This window comes from Camellia sinensis, chromosome 8 (genome assembly GCF_055761805.1).
Source record: "Camellia sinensis isolate YWXY chromosome 8, ASM5576180v1, whole genome shotgun sequence".
NCBI lineage: Eukaryota > Viridiplantae > Streptophyta > Magnoliopsida > Ericales > Theaceae > Camellia > Camellia sinensis.
Window position 1 is genome coordinate 106,230,067 of NC_138968.1, and position 17,574 is coordinate 106,247,640.

Genomic DNA, 17,574 nt, shown 5'->3' on the forward strand with positions numbered 1-17,574 from the left:
CAAGGTTTTCGGATCAAAACGACGCCCTCGACGATCAACACAACTTTTACAAAGGCCGAAGAGAAGGAAGACACTCTAACTAGATCAAACCCTACAGAGAAGGGAGTTTCTAGAGAGGGAGGCTCTCAAAAATGGTTTTCAGAAAAGTAGGAGAGAGAAAGAAAAGCAAAAAGTGATTTAAAATCACCTAGCGGATAACTCATATACGTATGACCCGCTCGAGCAGAGAACACAACGCTCGAGCTCCAAGAACAAAAATCTGGACACGCTCGAGTACAATAAGTCCCGCTCGAGCGCCAAGACACAGGAATAAAGTACATCCGCTCGAGCGAGAAAACCAGTCCGCTCGAGCGCAAATCTCCCTCTCCTAGAACCCTCACCAAGACAGTACTACCTGCTCGAGCGCCAACAATCCCGCTCGAGCGCCACCCGCTCGAGCGTAGAAAACACCTCTGCAGAAGTTTTGCAGGGACACGAAATACTGGGAGTGTGCAATCTCCGCTCGAGCGTCAGAACACCCGCTCGAGCGCTAAACTAGAAACCAAACTCCGCTCGAGCGCATAATGACCCGCTCGAGCGTAACATCAAAAACCTGGGCAACAAGGATATAGACCAAGGCTTAACCCACCTGCTCAACACAAGCCCATAAACATCCCAAAACTCAAACAACGGATTTAAAGGATAGCAACAAGATAGATACCACTACCAACTTCACGGAACCGAGTCCGAAACACAACAAAACAGTAAAGGGACAACCGGGATCGCTATAACCTCCCCCCCTTAAAGAATTTCGTCCCCGAAATTAAACACAAGTTTTTCAAAAACAGGTTTTCTCCAATCTCAACAATATTACAACATAATATTAAACAACCCGACCCATTACTGGTCGATCCCATCTCTTTTCAAGAGGCAAAACACAACATATATTACAAGTGCATTATCAACATGCAATTTCTTTCCATTTTCAACCATTCCCAATATACATGGTTCACAGTTCATATCATAATCAATATACATGATACAACTCTAATTCTACAATATAGCCAACATATGCAATATCATAATCAACTCCCATATCAAGGTAAGTTCTACCACATACTTCCATTAATACCAAAACATTACCAATGTTTTACAACTTAAGACATATATAAAGCTCTTAAGTCCAACAACATTACAAAATTTAAATACAAGATTATTCATCAATAAACAAGTCCGGATATTTCTCGCGGACCTCCAACTCACATTCCCAAGTGGCTTCCTCCACTCCGTGATGTTTCCACAAAACCTTCACCAAGGGAATGGTCTTACCACGCAGGACTTGATCCCTCCTATCCAAGACCCGAACCGGTCTCTCCTCATACGAGGCATCCTTATCTACCTCTAAGTCGGTCCAATCTAATACATGCGATGGATCCGGCTCATACTTCCGAAGCATACTCACATGAAACACGTCATGAACTCCGGACAACTACGGCGGTAAGGCTAAATGATAAGCAACCTCGCCAATCCTTTCAAGGATCTCAAAGGGACCAATAAATCGAGGGGATAACTTCCCACTCTTCCCAAACCTCATCAACCCCCGTCTAGGTGATATTTTCAAAAAGACATGATCACCTATCTCAAACGCCAAAGGCCTCCTCCTACGGTCAGCATAAGATTTCTGATGACTCTGGGCTGTAACAAGCCTCCAACGGATAAGTTCAACTTTCTCCGTCGTCTCTCTAACCAACTCCGGACCCAACAAAGGTGCATCACCCACCTCGGCCCAACACACTGGAGACCTACACGGTCGGCCATACAAGGCCTCAAACGGTGCCATACCGATACCAGACTGAAAGCTGTTGTTGTAGGCAAACTCCACCAAGGGCAAATGCCTCTCCCACATCCCACTAAAGTCAAGGACACAACCTCGAAGCATATCCTCAAGGATCTGGATAGTACGCTCGGACTGCCCGTCAGTCTGGGGATGATAAGCCGTACTAAAGGTCAACTTAGTGCCCAAGGCACTCTACAAACTCTGCCACAACCTAGCAGTAAAACGAGGATCTCTATCTGAGACGATCGTCACTGGGACCCCGTGCAATCTCACTATGTCCCGAATATACAAGTCGGCGAGATGATCTACCGAATCTCTCACGCTCATAGGAATGAAGTGCGCCGACTTAGTCAACCGGTCTACAACCACCCAAATAGCATCACTACCCCGCTGAGTCCTCGGAAGACCTACAACGAAGTCCATAGTGATATGCTCCCATTTCCACTCGGCAATAGGCAAGGGTTGCAACAAACCCGCTGGCCTCTGATGCTCGGCCTTCACTTGTTGACAAGTAAGGCACCTTCATACGAAAACAACCACATCTCTCTTCATACCCCGCCACCAAAACTGGCGACCCAAATCCCGATACATCTTAGTGCCTCTCGGATGCACCGTAAGGCGTGAATGATGGAACTCTCAGAGTACTTCCTCTCAGCAAGACTTCGGCACAAACAAACGGTCTCGGTATCTCACACTCTAGTCGGGATACACCGTCAAACCCTTCTCAACCTTCCCACTAGATATCTTCTCTTGGAGGGATTCTACCTCAAGGTCACCTCTCTGTGCCTCTAACACTCAAGTCACAAGTGTAGGCTGCGCAACAATAGAAAACAAGGCCGTAGCCTCAACAGATTCGCCCAGAAACAAATCAAACTCGCCAAGTGTACCCAACATCTTCCATTCCCGGATGGCTATACAAGCTACATCACTAATGGGTTTCCTACTAAGGGCATCGGCCACAACATTGGCCTTTCCCGGGTGATAGTGCAACTAAAAATCATAGTCCTCAATGAACTCCATCCATCTCCTCTGCCTCAAATTCAAGTCTCTCTGTGTAAACAGATACTTCAAACTCTTGTGCCCCGAGAACACCTCGAACCTCTCACCATAAAGGTAGTGCTTCCAAATCTTCAAGGCAAAGATCACTGCTGGTAACTCTAGGTCGTGTGCAGGGTAATTCTTCTCGTGTATTTTCAACTAACGTGAGGCATAAGCTACCACTTTCCCCTCTTGCATCAACACACAACCCAAACCCTCTCGTGAGGCATCACAATAAACCGCATAACCCAACCCTCTCTCCGGAATAATCAAGACTAGAGCGGTGGTCAATCTAACCTTCAACTCTTGGAACGACTTTTCACAAGTCTCACTCCACACAAACTTGACCCCTTTCCGCGTCAATCGGGTCAACGGCGAAGCTAGCCTGGAGAAATCTTTCACAAACCAACGGTAATACCCAGCTAATCCCAGAAAACTGCGGATCTCAAACACACTCTTAGGCTGCGCCCAATTTTGCACTACCTCTACCTTGGATGCGTCAACGGACACCCCTTCCCTGGATACCACGTGGCCTAAGAATTTCACCTCTCCTAGCCAGAACTCACACTTCCCAAACTTGGCATACAGCCTATGGGCTCTAAGCAACTCAAGCACCACTCTCAAGTGTTCCTCGTGCTCCTCCTCTGAAGGCGAGTAAACCAGGATGTCATCTACGAATACGAGTACAAATCGATCCAAGAATTCCCGGAAGATCTGGTTCATCAAGTCCATAAAGACTGCCGGTGCATTTTTAAGCCCAAATGGCATCACCAGAAATTCATAATGGCCATACCGCGTACGGAATGCCGTCTTAGGAATATCCTCCTCCCTGACCCTCAACTGGTGGTAACCCGATCTCAAGTCTATCTTAGAGAAACAACGAGAACCCTTCAACTGGTCAAACAAATCATCTATACGGGGCATAGGGTACTTATTCTTGACCGTAGCCCGATTCAACTTCCGGTAGTCTATACACAATCTCAAGGCACCATCTTTCTTTTTAGCAAAGAGGGCCGGTGCTCCCCACGGCAAAACACTAGGGCGAACAAAGCCCTTATCTAGCAATTCCTGGAGCTGAACTTTCAACTCAACCAACTCTGCTGGAGCAAAACGATAAGGTGCCATAGAAATCGGCGTCGTGCCGGGCACTAGATCAAAAGAAAACTCTACCTCTCGGTGAGGTGGCAAACTAACAAGGTCTTCGGGAAAAACATCCGAATACTCACGAACCACCCTTGGCAACACAAGCTGGGTCTCATCACACTCACCACTCTCTAAGCTAGCAAGTAGACCACTAAGCTCACTCCGCCCTCGCGAATCATACCCCGGTGGCAAGACACTACCAACCCGGTCTCCCAAGAAATGGAACCACTCCCCGCTCAAGGTACATAACGTAACCCTCTGGCGGTAGCAATCGATAACAGCCCGGTATGACGATAGCCAGTCCATACCCAAAATAACATCAAAGCCCTTCATGGGCATGACAACAAACGGAAAAGGAAGCCTATGGTCGGCGACCTCTATATCACAACCTCTAACACCTTGTTTCAAGATCAGTTCACCCCCAAGAGGTGACACTACACAAATAGGAGATGCTAACTGTGCTAACTCCAACTCCAAAACATATGCAAATGCAGCAGATACAAAAGAATGAGATGCACCCGTATCAATCAACACATTAGCAACCGAGTTGCAAAACAAAAAGGTACCTCTCACTACTGATGGAGCCGGTACTAGATCCTGCGCAGTAACAGCATACACGCGCCCTGTAGGCCCCTGATCCACCTGTTCACCCATCGGAGCATACGACTGCTGTACTGACTGAGATGACGAAGCTCCCGGGTTAGCCCTCGAGGCCTGCACAGACTGTGCTGGCTGATAACTCTGCGTCTGCCTAGAACCAGACGCTCCTGAAGTAGCACTCAACTGCGGGCAATACCTCTTCAGGTGCCCAGGCTGACCACACTGATAGCAAGACAAAGGCTGGCCCCTGCCCTGACTCTGGCCCTGAGGTCTAGCTGAAGAAGGAGCAGCTCGTTGACCCCCTCCCTTCTGCGGGCAAACCGAAGACTTGTGACCCAGCTAGCCACATGCAAAACAAGTCAGGCCTCCCTGACTACCTCTCCCCGAGCCGCACTCGGCACCGGAAAGGTCGATCTAGCAACTCCACCCTGAGACTGCTGAGGGTTATAACCCCTCTGTCTCCTACCATCACCCTGACCCTCCTGGCCCCGCTTGGAGCCTTTATGTTTCTCCTCGTCTTCCTCCTGCATCATAAGCTTCATATGAGCTGCAGCATCCACTAAGTGTCTATACTCTCGGATGTAAGACCCACCAACCCTGAACTTGAGGCCCCGCCTCAACTTCTGCTCAAACTCATAGCAACGGCGTTCTTCGGACGCCACCAACTCAGGAGCAAACCTGGACAGACTAGCAAAAGTGGCCTCAAACTCTGCCACAGACATACCCTGCTGGTTAAGCCGGCTAAACTGATCCCTCAGCTTCTCCGTAGCAACTGTAGATAAGAACCTCTCCTGGAAAGCATTCACAAACGCCTCCCATGTACCACCCACACGAGCCTTCTCGTACTTCCACCATTGACCCGCATCTCCCTTCAGCTGGAAGGATGCCAAGGTCACTTTCAGTGCCCCGTCCTCGATGCCAAGCATCTCGAACGTCTTACTCATTTGTTCCAACCACTCGTCAGCCTTCAGTGGCTCCTTTGGATCCCCAACAAACTCGTCCAAATTCGACCGGAAGAACTCCCTCTTCAAGAAGGAAGGTCCTGCCTCAGCTGCCTGATTCCCAGCTCTGAGAATACCCAAAGCTCCTGCTATCTCTCGTGCCAAGGCACTCATAGCCTGCTGACCTGCTGGCTCGGTCACATTGGCCTGACCAACTCCCTCCTGCACTGCCGGAACCTCCTCTGGTAAAGGCATCTCCTGCCTACCACGCCTGCCACGCCTACCGCGTCCTCGTCCTGACATCCTAATAAAGGCAACCAAGACTATTAGCACATTCATAAATGTGCCGAAGCTACAACACTCGCGTCCTAATGCATGGACAACTGTAATTCATTCCACGTAAGCACATAAACACATAAGCACTTACGAATTTCATTTCCAGATAATGATAGTCCCGAGGCGTTACTAGAGTTCCGGTTAGAAACAGCATTGATCAAGTGCCTTTCCAACAGGACTCATAGAAACCCAAGGATCCAATCAACATCCTAGAAACTAAATCCCATACCCACATAGTCATATAAGCATGTTATCAATTAAGCACATAACATATGACACTACACCTAAGTCTCAATCAAGCGAGACAAACCCATTGTGATCCTAATCACTTTCCACGTACCCAAAGTATTCGAACCCGGTACGCTCTGATACCAAGTTGTAACGCCCTCAAAAAAAATAACGCTAAACCCATCAACAGAGACATGCATTGATATATAAAAGTTCCACTTTTCTTCTATTCATCAGAGTTTCATTATCAAAAGTATTACATGTTAACAACAAAAGCAAATGCCCTAAAGGCTTACAGCTTTCCAAGTTAACACTTGGTGACCACAAAAGAGTGCTAACTCATTTACACTTTAAGCCCTTGGCTTGAATATACATGTAATACATCAAAGAAACAAAACAACAAAAGTCCGCCAGCCTCTAGCCTCCCAAGCTACGTCCTTGGAGGTGGCATGCTACCTGTACCTGAAAATGATGTTCCCATATAGGGTGAGCCACAGCCTAGTAGAAATATACTAAACCAAATATGAACAATGACTAAAAGATTAGCAGTTGATAGATGGCCAACACTGATACTTTCCCTTATCACACTTTACCGTTTCATGACATACAAGTCCATATTACAATTCATTTTCCAATTCCTTTCAAATTCTCAACTTATAACCATGGCTCAAAACCTGGCCAAACAACTCATATGAGACAGTAACTCATATTAAGCACTTTTCCATTTCATAATAGATAAGCATACTAGCTATATCACACACCAACAGATAAGCATGCAAGCTATATCATCACTTCCACAGATATGCATATGAGCACTATCACACTTCCAATGACAAGCATATGAGCTCTGTCAACACATTAATAGATAAGCATATGAGCTCTATCTATGGAGTCCATCCCCTATCTCCTCCCAGCAACATCCGGTTTAGAGGTCCATCCCCTATCTTCCCCTAAACCGTGGAGTACATCCCCTATCTCCTCCAACACAACACAATGCATATAAACAATAATTATACACATCATCACACAACACATAAATTTAATGTATTCTTTCAACCGTCATACTCAATGACAGATTCCAGGGATTAGTTCCAGTTTGCCTAGTCATCACGCATTGTCTACAACAATCAAGACTACCCTCCACCGATAGCCCAAAGCAGTTATTTCTATACAAAAAAATAAATGCAACAATGGATATATAATCAACATTTCAACTAGGTGAGTGATAAATGATCCAACTACACCCTTTAACCCCTTCCCTTCCAATTTCCACATTTTCAAGTCAATCCCTCATTTCCAACAATTAATTGTACAAATTAATCAGTCAATGTAATTAGGGCATTATCCATAATTAACATTATAACCCTTAGGTTCCATTTTCATTAATGTTTCAACATTAATTTCACTTTTCCATGCCAAACATGCATCTAGGTTTTATATAGTTAAAACCCCAACTTTTGTAAAATTACACAAAGGCCCAAACTCTCTCGAAATTACCCAACAACCCCCAACATATCAAAATGCAAAAATTTAAAGAAAAAGCTCATACTAAGGAGTAGGTTATCCCTACCTCAAAGTTAGAGCTCGGATGGAGAAGAAGCCAAAACCAAAATGCTCCAAAGCCCAAGGTTTTCGGATCAAAACGACGCCCTCGACGATCAACACAACTTTTACAAAGGCCGAAGAGAAGGAGGACACTCTAACTAGATCAAACCCTACAGAGAAGGGAGTTTCTAGAGAGAGAGGCTCTAAAAAATTGTTTTTAGAAAAGTAGGAGAGAGAAAGAAAAGCAAAAAGTGATTTAAAATCACCCAGCGGATAACTCATATACGTATGACCCGCTCGAGCGGAGAACACAACGCTCGAGCTCCAAGAACAAAAATCTGGACACGCTCGAGCGCAATAAGTCCCGCTCGAGCGCCAAGACACATGAATAAAGTACATCCGCTCGAGCGAGAAAACCAGTCCGCTCGAGCGCAAATCTCCCTCTCCCAGAACCTTCACCAAGACAGTACTACCCGCTCGAGCGCCAACAATCCCGCTCGAGCGCCACCCGCTCGAGCACAGAAAAAACCTACTCGAGCGTAGAAAACACCTCTGCAGAAGTTTTGCAGGGACACGAAATACTGGGAGTGTGCAATCTCTGCTCGAGCGTCAGAACACCCGCTCAAGCGCTAAACTAGAAACCAAACTCCGCTCGAGCGCATAATGACCCGCTCAAGCGTAACACCAAAAACCTGGGCAACAAGGATATAGACCAAGGCTTAACCCACCTGCTCAACACAAGCCCATAAACATCCCAAAACTCAAACAACGGATTTAAAGGATAGCAACAAGATAGATACCACTACCAACTTCACGGAACCGAGTCCGGAACACAACAGAACAGTAAAGGGACAACCGGGATCGCTATATTTCTTGCATAGTAATATAATATAATATAATTTCAAGGATAAATATAAGAATATTTTTCTAATACCTTGTTAAGTTCTTCGATAAGAAGAGCATAGTGAGTTAAATAATAGAATTTGTCAAATTGATGTATCCTAATTATTTTCATGCACGTCCCCTATAACTATATAGAAAGTAAGATTTAACAAGAGAATATAACAATGGTAAAATTAAATATCAATCAATAAATAAGCAAGTAAACTTGAATACAATATTTTTCACTAGTGTAAAAGGAAAAAGCATAGGGACAAGTTGTGAATTGTTCTATTACTATAATATAAACATATTACACTTGATATTGAAATGAAATATTTGCAAGACCTATTAAAAATTAAAAAAAAAACAAGCTACTAACTTAAATTAATACATAATTCTTAAAAGTTAGTATTTTGCATTATAAAATTACATTATTGTTTCTCAACGTTCTTTAGCTTATGTGTAACTCACTATTAATAATTTAAAAAAATATATTTTTCACAAACATATCCTAGCCGTACCGATATTCTTATTTTTTCGGTTTTGTCGTATCACAGTATCCGTATTGTGTCGTATCGATAATAACTTTCGCATTGACACTTCTAAATCCTGTGTACACAAAAGGAATCCCTACAAGCAACCCTGAGTTGAAATCACATTATGATGCCAAACAGATGCAAACTAGCTATTGATGTCAAGCCATGATTTCTAATGGGTTTTGATCCCAATATTCTCTACTTTAAGTTGTGTTTGGTTGGGAGATTTAGGAAGAAATTTAGAAGGAGAAGAAAAAACTGTGTGAAACAAGGTGAAATGTAGATATATTTTTGGCCAACTTTCGGAGCTTCAACAGTATGTAAAAAGAGGTGGAACAAGGCTTATGAGGGGTGAAATGAAAACTAGGCCATGAGGTGAATCCAAAGATGCAAAAATGAGGCCAAATGGAGTTACGACAAAGGAGATACAAGTGCTTGAACATGTGTGTTTGAATCTTAAAATTTTGCCTAAAGAGAGAAAAATCTTATTTTTTTTCCAACTTTCGGAGTTCCAACGGCACACAAAAAGAGGTGGAACAAGGCGCATGAGGGATGTAATGAAAACTAGGTAATGAGGTGAATCCAACGATGCAAAAAGAAGGCGAAATGGAGTTACGATGAGGGAGATACAAGTATTTGAACATGTGTGCTTGAATTTGAGAATTTTGCCCAAATTCCGTTAGTTCAATCAAACGGATATAGACGGAGGGTTCACATTGAAACACGGAAGAAACTCTAGGGTTTAACTTGTCAAAATTGAAACTATGGGGTTTAATTTGAAAAACACGTGAAACCCTAGGGTTTTTTTTTTTGTAATTTCCCCAAAGAAGTCTTTTGTATTAGAAGTCTTGAGGCTGTGTTTGAGAGGGAGATTTGGAGAGAAATTTAAAAAAAGAAAGAAAAAAAATGTGTGAAATTAGATGAAATCATGTATATATTATTAAAAGTAGTGTTTTTCTCATGCTTAGGTGACACATTATAAGGGCTTACTGTTTTCTAAGAGAGTCACGTCATCATGCATTTTCTTAATCACATATAGAGTTTTATACAAACCCAAACCTAATTTAAATTATAGTAATTTCACCTATTTTATATGGATTCTATTTGACAAATATTTATTTTTCATAGTAAAGATAATCCAATACTAATTTTGCGTTTCACAATTTTCTTATTTTTTTCAAGGGTATTAGGACTTTTTTTTTTTTTTAAAAAAATTCGTATATTATTCTATACTTAAGATATTTTTTGTATTATTTTATATTATGGATTTGTCGTTTAAATTCTATAGTGATTATATGTATGAAATTATATTTCATTTCTTACATCATTATTTTATATAATCACAACTCACATGAGGAAAAACCTACACAACAATGATACTCTTGGAAAATCTTTAAAGTTTGGATTTACTGATTTAATTACTTTTTTAATTGTTGAGCAGTAAGTTCTTTTATGTTTTGACATCATATTATAGACGATTAATTACTTCACATACTGAGATGTATCTATCGTTTGGATGTTTTCATTATTTTTTCTTTTTGAGTTTAGATGTTGTTATGTGATTCTTTCTTAGTTAGTCGTTGTTAAATTTCTTCTTATATAGTTGATATTTTAATTTAATTAAGAGTATTTATTTTATAATCTTATAATTTAATATATATATATATATATATATATGTATATCATATAAAATCATTATATAATAATCCAACTATAACATATTTATATTTAATTTTTTAATAAATTTTATATAATTTATATTTCTATATATTTTTATTTTCCAAATGAATATAAAATAAAATAAAATAATTAGAGTTACTTTTAATTTTATGTTACTAATTCTTCTTTTAATTTAACTATTATTTTTAATATCAAAATAAGTATTTATTTTATTATTTTATAATTTAATATATCATACAAAATTATTATAGGATAATTACACTTTTATGATACGATAGAACTAAAATTATTAAAATATAGAAATAGTTTAACTAGAATTAATATATATAAGTATTCAACTAACAATTTTATAGAATGATAGCACAAATATTATCAAATTAATAATTAAAATTATTTTTTACAACATATATTGAACCATCATATTTTTTCTTTTTTAAAAAAAGTACATACATTACACGGGTTAACTGCTTGTATAGTTATATTTTATTGACATTTTAGTATAAATATTTCAAGTGGAGTCGACACTCCAAAACACTAAAGTCTGAAGTTTCAATATCTTGGGTTTTTTCACATGGAGCTGAGCCTTTTTTTCTTGGTGTTCTCACTCCATTGTGGATGCTCTTATCTTATCCACCCCGCTGCGATCTGAAGCCCTCAGTTTTTTCCTTTCTTTGCTCTGTCTTTGTTCAAATGTGTCATAAATGGTGGCGAACAAGACCTATGATGAGGTTCACTCTCTCTATAACCTGTTAGGGTTCGGACGTTGAGGAAAGATGTGGATCGAATCAATTGTTGACTCCCGAAGAGAGACGACTCTTGTAGCAAAATCTCGTGTGACGATAGCGAAGCTTCGTAATTTTCACAAAATATCTTTGCATCAGTGACCAACTACGAATTTTCATAGGATAAAACTCAGTTGTTCCACATTTTCCTCATCTCTCTCAATTCATTCACATATCTTTGTTGATTTTGGTATTCTGATCCCAAAAGGGTTCTTTTTTTCATTTTATTGTTGTATAAGTTGCTTGATAACTGTTCTTTGACATACACTTGTGGTCATGGAACCGATCGAACTTTTTGCTTGAATTGGTTCACTATTGACACCTTGATTCTTCTTTCTTTATGGTCGGACTAGTTTTTGGATAGTTGTTTCTTGAAAATTTTAATCTTTGTTGTCATTTATTATATTGGGTATTTGGAATTAATATAAAGGGTAAATTACAGACACACCTCTTGAGATTTATTTAAATTATAAATTACTCTTTGTAGTTCTAGAAATTATACCTTGTCCCTTAGAGTTTTTAATTTCATAATAAATAGGTCATTTTATTAATAAATCATCAAGTTAATTAATAATTTTTAATAATATTACAATTTTATTTTAATTAATAATTCATATAATTTTATTATTGTGTAAGTGAACTGTTAACAATTTCATTTTTTCAATTAATTTTGCTAAATAAAAAATTCTAACAGGATATTTGTAATTTTCCAAATCACATGGGACAATTCGTATTTTAAGCAAACCTCAGGGGGTGTATTTGTAATTTACCCTAATATAAAAAAAATGGATAGATTACAAATACATCCTGAGTTTTGCTTAAAGTACTGATTGCCCATTGTAATTTGAAAAATTATAAATATCCTCTTGTCAGAGTTTTTTATTTAGCAGAATCAATTAAAAAAAATAAAATTCATAATTGCTTTCCTATATAATAATAAAATTACCTAAATTACTAATTGAAATATATTTCTAATATCATTAAAAATTGTTAATTGATTTCATGATTTATTAATATAAGGAGTAATTTGTTATGAAATTAAAAACCTTTGGGGTTGGAATGTAATTTCCAGAGCCATAGGAAGTGATTCGTATGTTAATTAAATCTCATGGATATATTTGTAATTTACTCAAAAAAATCTATTTAAACTCACTATATGTTTGATGGAAGTCCCCAATGGGACATGGTTTTTAAGCAGTTAGTTTATTATCCATTAATGGAGGATTTAATAAGGGATTTGGAAAGGAAAAAGAAAAAGATAGGTGAAATGTGAATAAAATATACCTATATTTCTCCTAGTTTCACAAACTTTCTTTTCTTCTTCTAAATGTCTTCCTAAATCTCCCAACCAAACACAACTTAAAGTAGAGAATATTGGGATCAAAACCCATTAGAAATCATGGCTTGACATCAATAGCTAGTTCCTTTTGTGTACACAGGATTTAGAAGTGTCAGAGTGGAAGTTATTATGGATACGACACGATACGGTATACGACAAAACCTAAAAAATAAGGATATCGGTACGGCTAGGATACGTTTGTGAATAATATTTTTTTAAAATTATTAATAGTGAGTTACACATAAGCTGAAGAATGTTGAGAAACCACAATGTAATTTTATAATACAAAATACTAACCTTTAAGAATTATGTATTAATTTTAGTTAGTAACTTGTTTACTTTTTAAATTTTTTATAGGTCTTGCAAATATTTCATTTCAATATCAAGTTTAATATGTTTATATTACAATAATAGAACAATTCACAACTTGTCCCTATGCTTTTTCCTTTTACACTAGTGAAAAATATTGTATTCAAGTTTACTTGCTTGTTTATTTATTGATATTTAATTTTACCATTGTTATATTCTCTTGTTAATTCTTACTTTCTATGTAGTTATAGGGGACATGCATGAAAATAACTAGGATACATCAATTTGACAAATTCTATTATTTAACTCACTATGCTTCTCTTATCAAAGAACTTAACAAAGTATTAGAAAAATATTCTTTTCTTTATCCTTGCAATTATATTATCATATATTACTATGCAAGAAATGCTACAATTCTAATTTCATAAAACAAGTAAACATGACTTGGAGTATTCGATACTTCAACATGAAGTATCCGATACTCCAAAATTAATGAAAAAATAATTAAGAAGTATCCGATACTTTTAATAAGTATCCGATACGTATCCACAAGTATCCAAGGAGTATCGGTATCAGATATGGATACGACACACACATGTCACCCTATTTGAAGTATCTGTGCTTCATAGTTATTATGTATATCAAAATTTGTTTGGCCGAGCATAGTAGCATTCACTGAGCCATGGATTGGCAACAATTCTTCACTAGTTGGATGATTTGTTTGTGACAAACATGAAGTTCAAAGTGATTGAGAAAAGATTGGCTGGATAAATCCCAACCCAGTGGTGCTACATGCACCAATTATAAATATCCGCTCGTGTATTGATATATAACGAATTTAAAAGAAAATGATAACTTTCTTGAAATGCTTAATTATGACCGAAAAGTATTTCCACTCTTTGGATTCAGTCAGGTATCCCTTTTTTTTCTTATTCTTTTTTGTTTTTTGTTTTTTTTTTTTCAAAGTAGAACCCGCAATATATAACTAGGACATACTAGATTAATCTTCCAGGGATAGGGAGGACCGTGCTTAAACCATTCCGAGTGATGTGAAAGTTTTGTTCTCAATGCAGAAACTTGTTCATTGCAAAATCATAATTTGTTTCCTAAGCACGACAGAGGGATAGCCAAGCAATGATCTCTTGCTGAAATAAGTCGGTGGATACAATTTTGGGAAGTAAATGTTAAAACTATTGAAGGGATGTGACATAGTTACGGAAATGGAATCGTTGCAAATTGCTACTGAGTTTGAACTCTGAATTAGTTTCCCTCTTGGGGCATGTTCATATGCCCTCATATAGGTTTGCACACCATACTTGGCATATTAATTATTCCCTCCCTCGCTAACCAATTGTGAGAACCGTTTTCAAGCAACCCAATTCCTTTAGGACCAATTTGAAAAACACGCGAAACCCTGAATTTTTTTTTTTTTGTAATTTCCCCGACTTCTTTTAAAGCTGAAAAGCTTTGAAACCAAACCAGTTGGCTCCTAAGAAGCCCCTGCCAGAGTCATAGTGATACTATTAAATCGTCATTAAATTTTTAATTAAAAAAAAAAAGAAAATGTAAGGAGCTCAAAAAAAAAAAATAGTCTCAAAAGTTATATGAAATGAAAAAGAAATTTTATAATATAAATTTTTATATTTAATATGACACGGATTACATCCAAAATAAATTTAGTTGTACAATATTAATTTTCTCACATTTTTTGAACTGATATCAATACAAATAGGGACTAATATGTGGCAAGGATCACTTGCTGAACGTTTGGACCAAGCAACTGGTTCTTGTGCTTTTTTGTTTGTAAATTGATGGCTTTTGATTGGTGTTGTGCCTCATCAGTATCAAACAGAATTGAGGAAATTAAGAAACTTAATTAATACAGCAAAACCCTTTTTGTTTCTTATAGCTACATAAATATGGAAATATTAAGAGGACAAAAGAACAAGAGAAGAAAAAAAAAAAGAAAACATTCCTGATATAACTTTGTTACAAACAAACAAAAGGGTCTATTGATTGCTGATTATACTGATAAGATATTCCTCCGTAGGTTGTTTCCTCTGGAGTTAGAAAAAGCATGAACAATAATGAGCCGACTCGGAAGCATTACTGGAACTCTGCTCAAGACTATCTGATGGAGCCAGTTCCACAACATCAGAAGTTGGCGGGGCAGAAACTTACCTGCCAAGAACAGTATATAGAGAAGGTAGAGAAGAGACCTAACTGAGTCTGGCAAAAGAATTGAAGCCAGAGACACCAAACCAAGTGAACCAAACACCACAGCCCCATGGTGAGAATAAGTTTGACAGCGGCGGTGATCTTCGCAAGAAGAAGATTTCAGTTCAGCATAGCAAGCGGGGCAATAAAGAAGCAAACATGCAATGGAAACACCCAGAGATTTGGGGTATGTGTCAAGTGGGGATATGTCCTTTCCTTGATATTTGATTTGTAAAAACGTGAGGAACACTAGGACAATAAAGGCTAGAACAGTGTGCCAAGATGCAGAGGAAGAGGTACTATGTTGTTACGACAAGTAGTAGTAGGAGTGTGTTGCAATGCTAAGAAATGAGATATTGATCTGTCCAAACAAGTTTGTTTGTGTGCCTTGCTGAGGTGTTCTTCTTGTTATTATCGCCATTGATTTAACAATAACATAAAGAGAGAGAGAGAGAGAGAGAGAGAGATATCTACATCAAAATAAGGAATTAGTTGGTTATATATAGAAAAAGGAACATGATATATAAGAAGAAAAAAAAAACCCCGCAAATGACTTCCCTTCTGTTTTAACAGGTGGCTTAACTCGGGTAAGCAGGAAAGGGCTGGAGGAAAGAGTGGAAACATCGCCCAGTTCTAAGTTCTAAGTTATATGTACGGATGTGGCACTGCAAAAGAGGATGGTTTTTCTTCATGGCCTCTCATCCTCACGTAAAGTTGTTTTGGATTTTTTTTTTTTTTTGAAAAAAAATATGTAAAAAAAATAAAGAAGTAATGTGATCCAAAAAAAATCATAAGGTCAAAAATTTGGCTTTTCTAATACAAATAATACAAAAATAATGATAGCATATAAGAGAAAGTTATCTTGTAAAGTTATGAATTTTTGTAATAAAAATTATAAATATTGTGATATATTATGTAGTTTTGAGCTGAAGTTATAAATGGTAAATTTATAATTGAGAACCATTATAGTTTTGTTATAAATATCATAGTTATGTTAGGGACATAGTATAAATATAACAATTAGAATATTTGTTATAAAACATTGTGATACACCTTTTGAAGATGCACATCATAACAATTTCCTAATATATATGTTTTAAAATATATTTTTAATTTCAGTATTCATTTTTATAAAGATTGGAAGACTTCTTTTTATGATTTTCTAAAAAAATAGAAAAACAGGAACGAAAAATTTCACCTACTCAATCATCATAAAGAACTCTTCTTGGTTAGAGATGGCAGCACTTTATATTACCATTATACTTAATATTTAATTAAAATTTAACAAGATTTCCTATTAGAATTTGCCCTAATGTCTTCTTTCTCCACTCCCAAATGATCAAAATCTGGGTCTGTCCCCACAAAAAAAATTTTAAAAAATGTTTCAAAAATCTAAATTTTTTTGTTAATTTGACCCATAATGATTTGGTATAATAAGTGTAAATTTTTAATTTGTCATACACTCAATTATATAAACCCCACTTTTTTGCCACATCATTATAAGTGAATTTATAAATTTGTAACATTTCTTCAAAAATAAAATTTACAATAAGGCTCGATGCCCCATAGCAAGGGCCATCAACGGGCCAAGTCAGGCTTACTAGAAAAGGCAAACATTAATCACAACATTGAATTTTTTTCTTCCAAACTAAACAAAAACATATTATCATTTAACTTTATACAGTTTTTTTTTTTTTTTTTTTTTTGTCAATTAGTAAATTACAATATTACAATTGTTATGAGATTCACATTAACATGATTTAAAAATCTACAATCAACAACCAACCCAATAATAGGGACAAAGGAACAACTAAATCTAACCTTACCAACTGAAAAAAGAGCTCTACAATGGACAGAAATAACTAACTAAAGAAATCCCATAATACGAAAAAAAAATGATTAATTGATTCAATTCTTGTTTTGATTTGTTAGTTAAGAGTGGATAGAAATGATCAAAAGAATAGAATAAAGTACTTTCTAAATTTTAAAATATAAGGAGTTTTACATGATTTAAGGAGGGGCAATACTATAATTTTATAGCGAATAAATAACATATAATCTTCATGTGTAGAGCTAATAATATAAATATCATTTTTTTGTAAATGGTTTATAATTTTTTCAAAATAAAAGTAGACAGCAAATAACATTTTGTTTATAGTTTTCAAATTTTTTGTAAATAGAA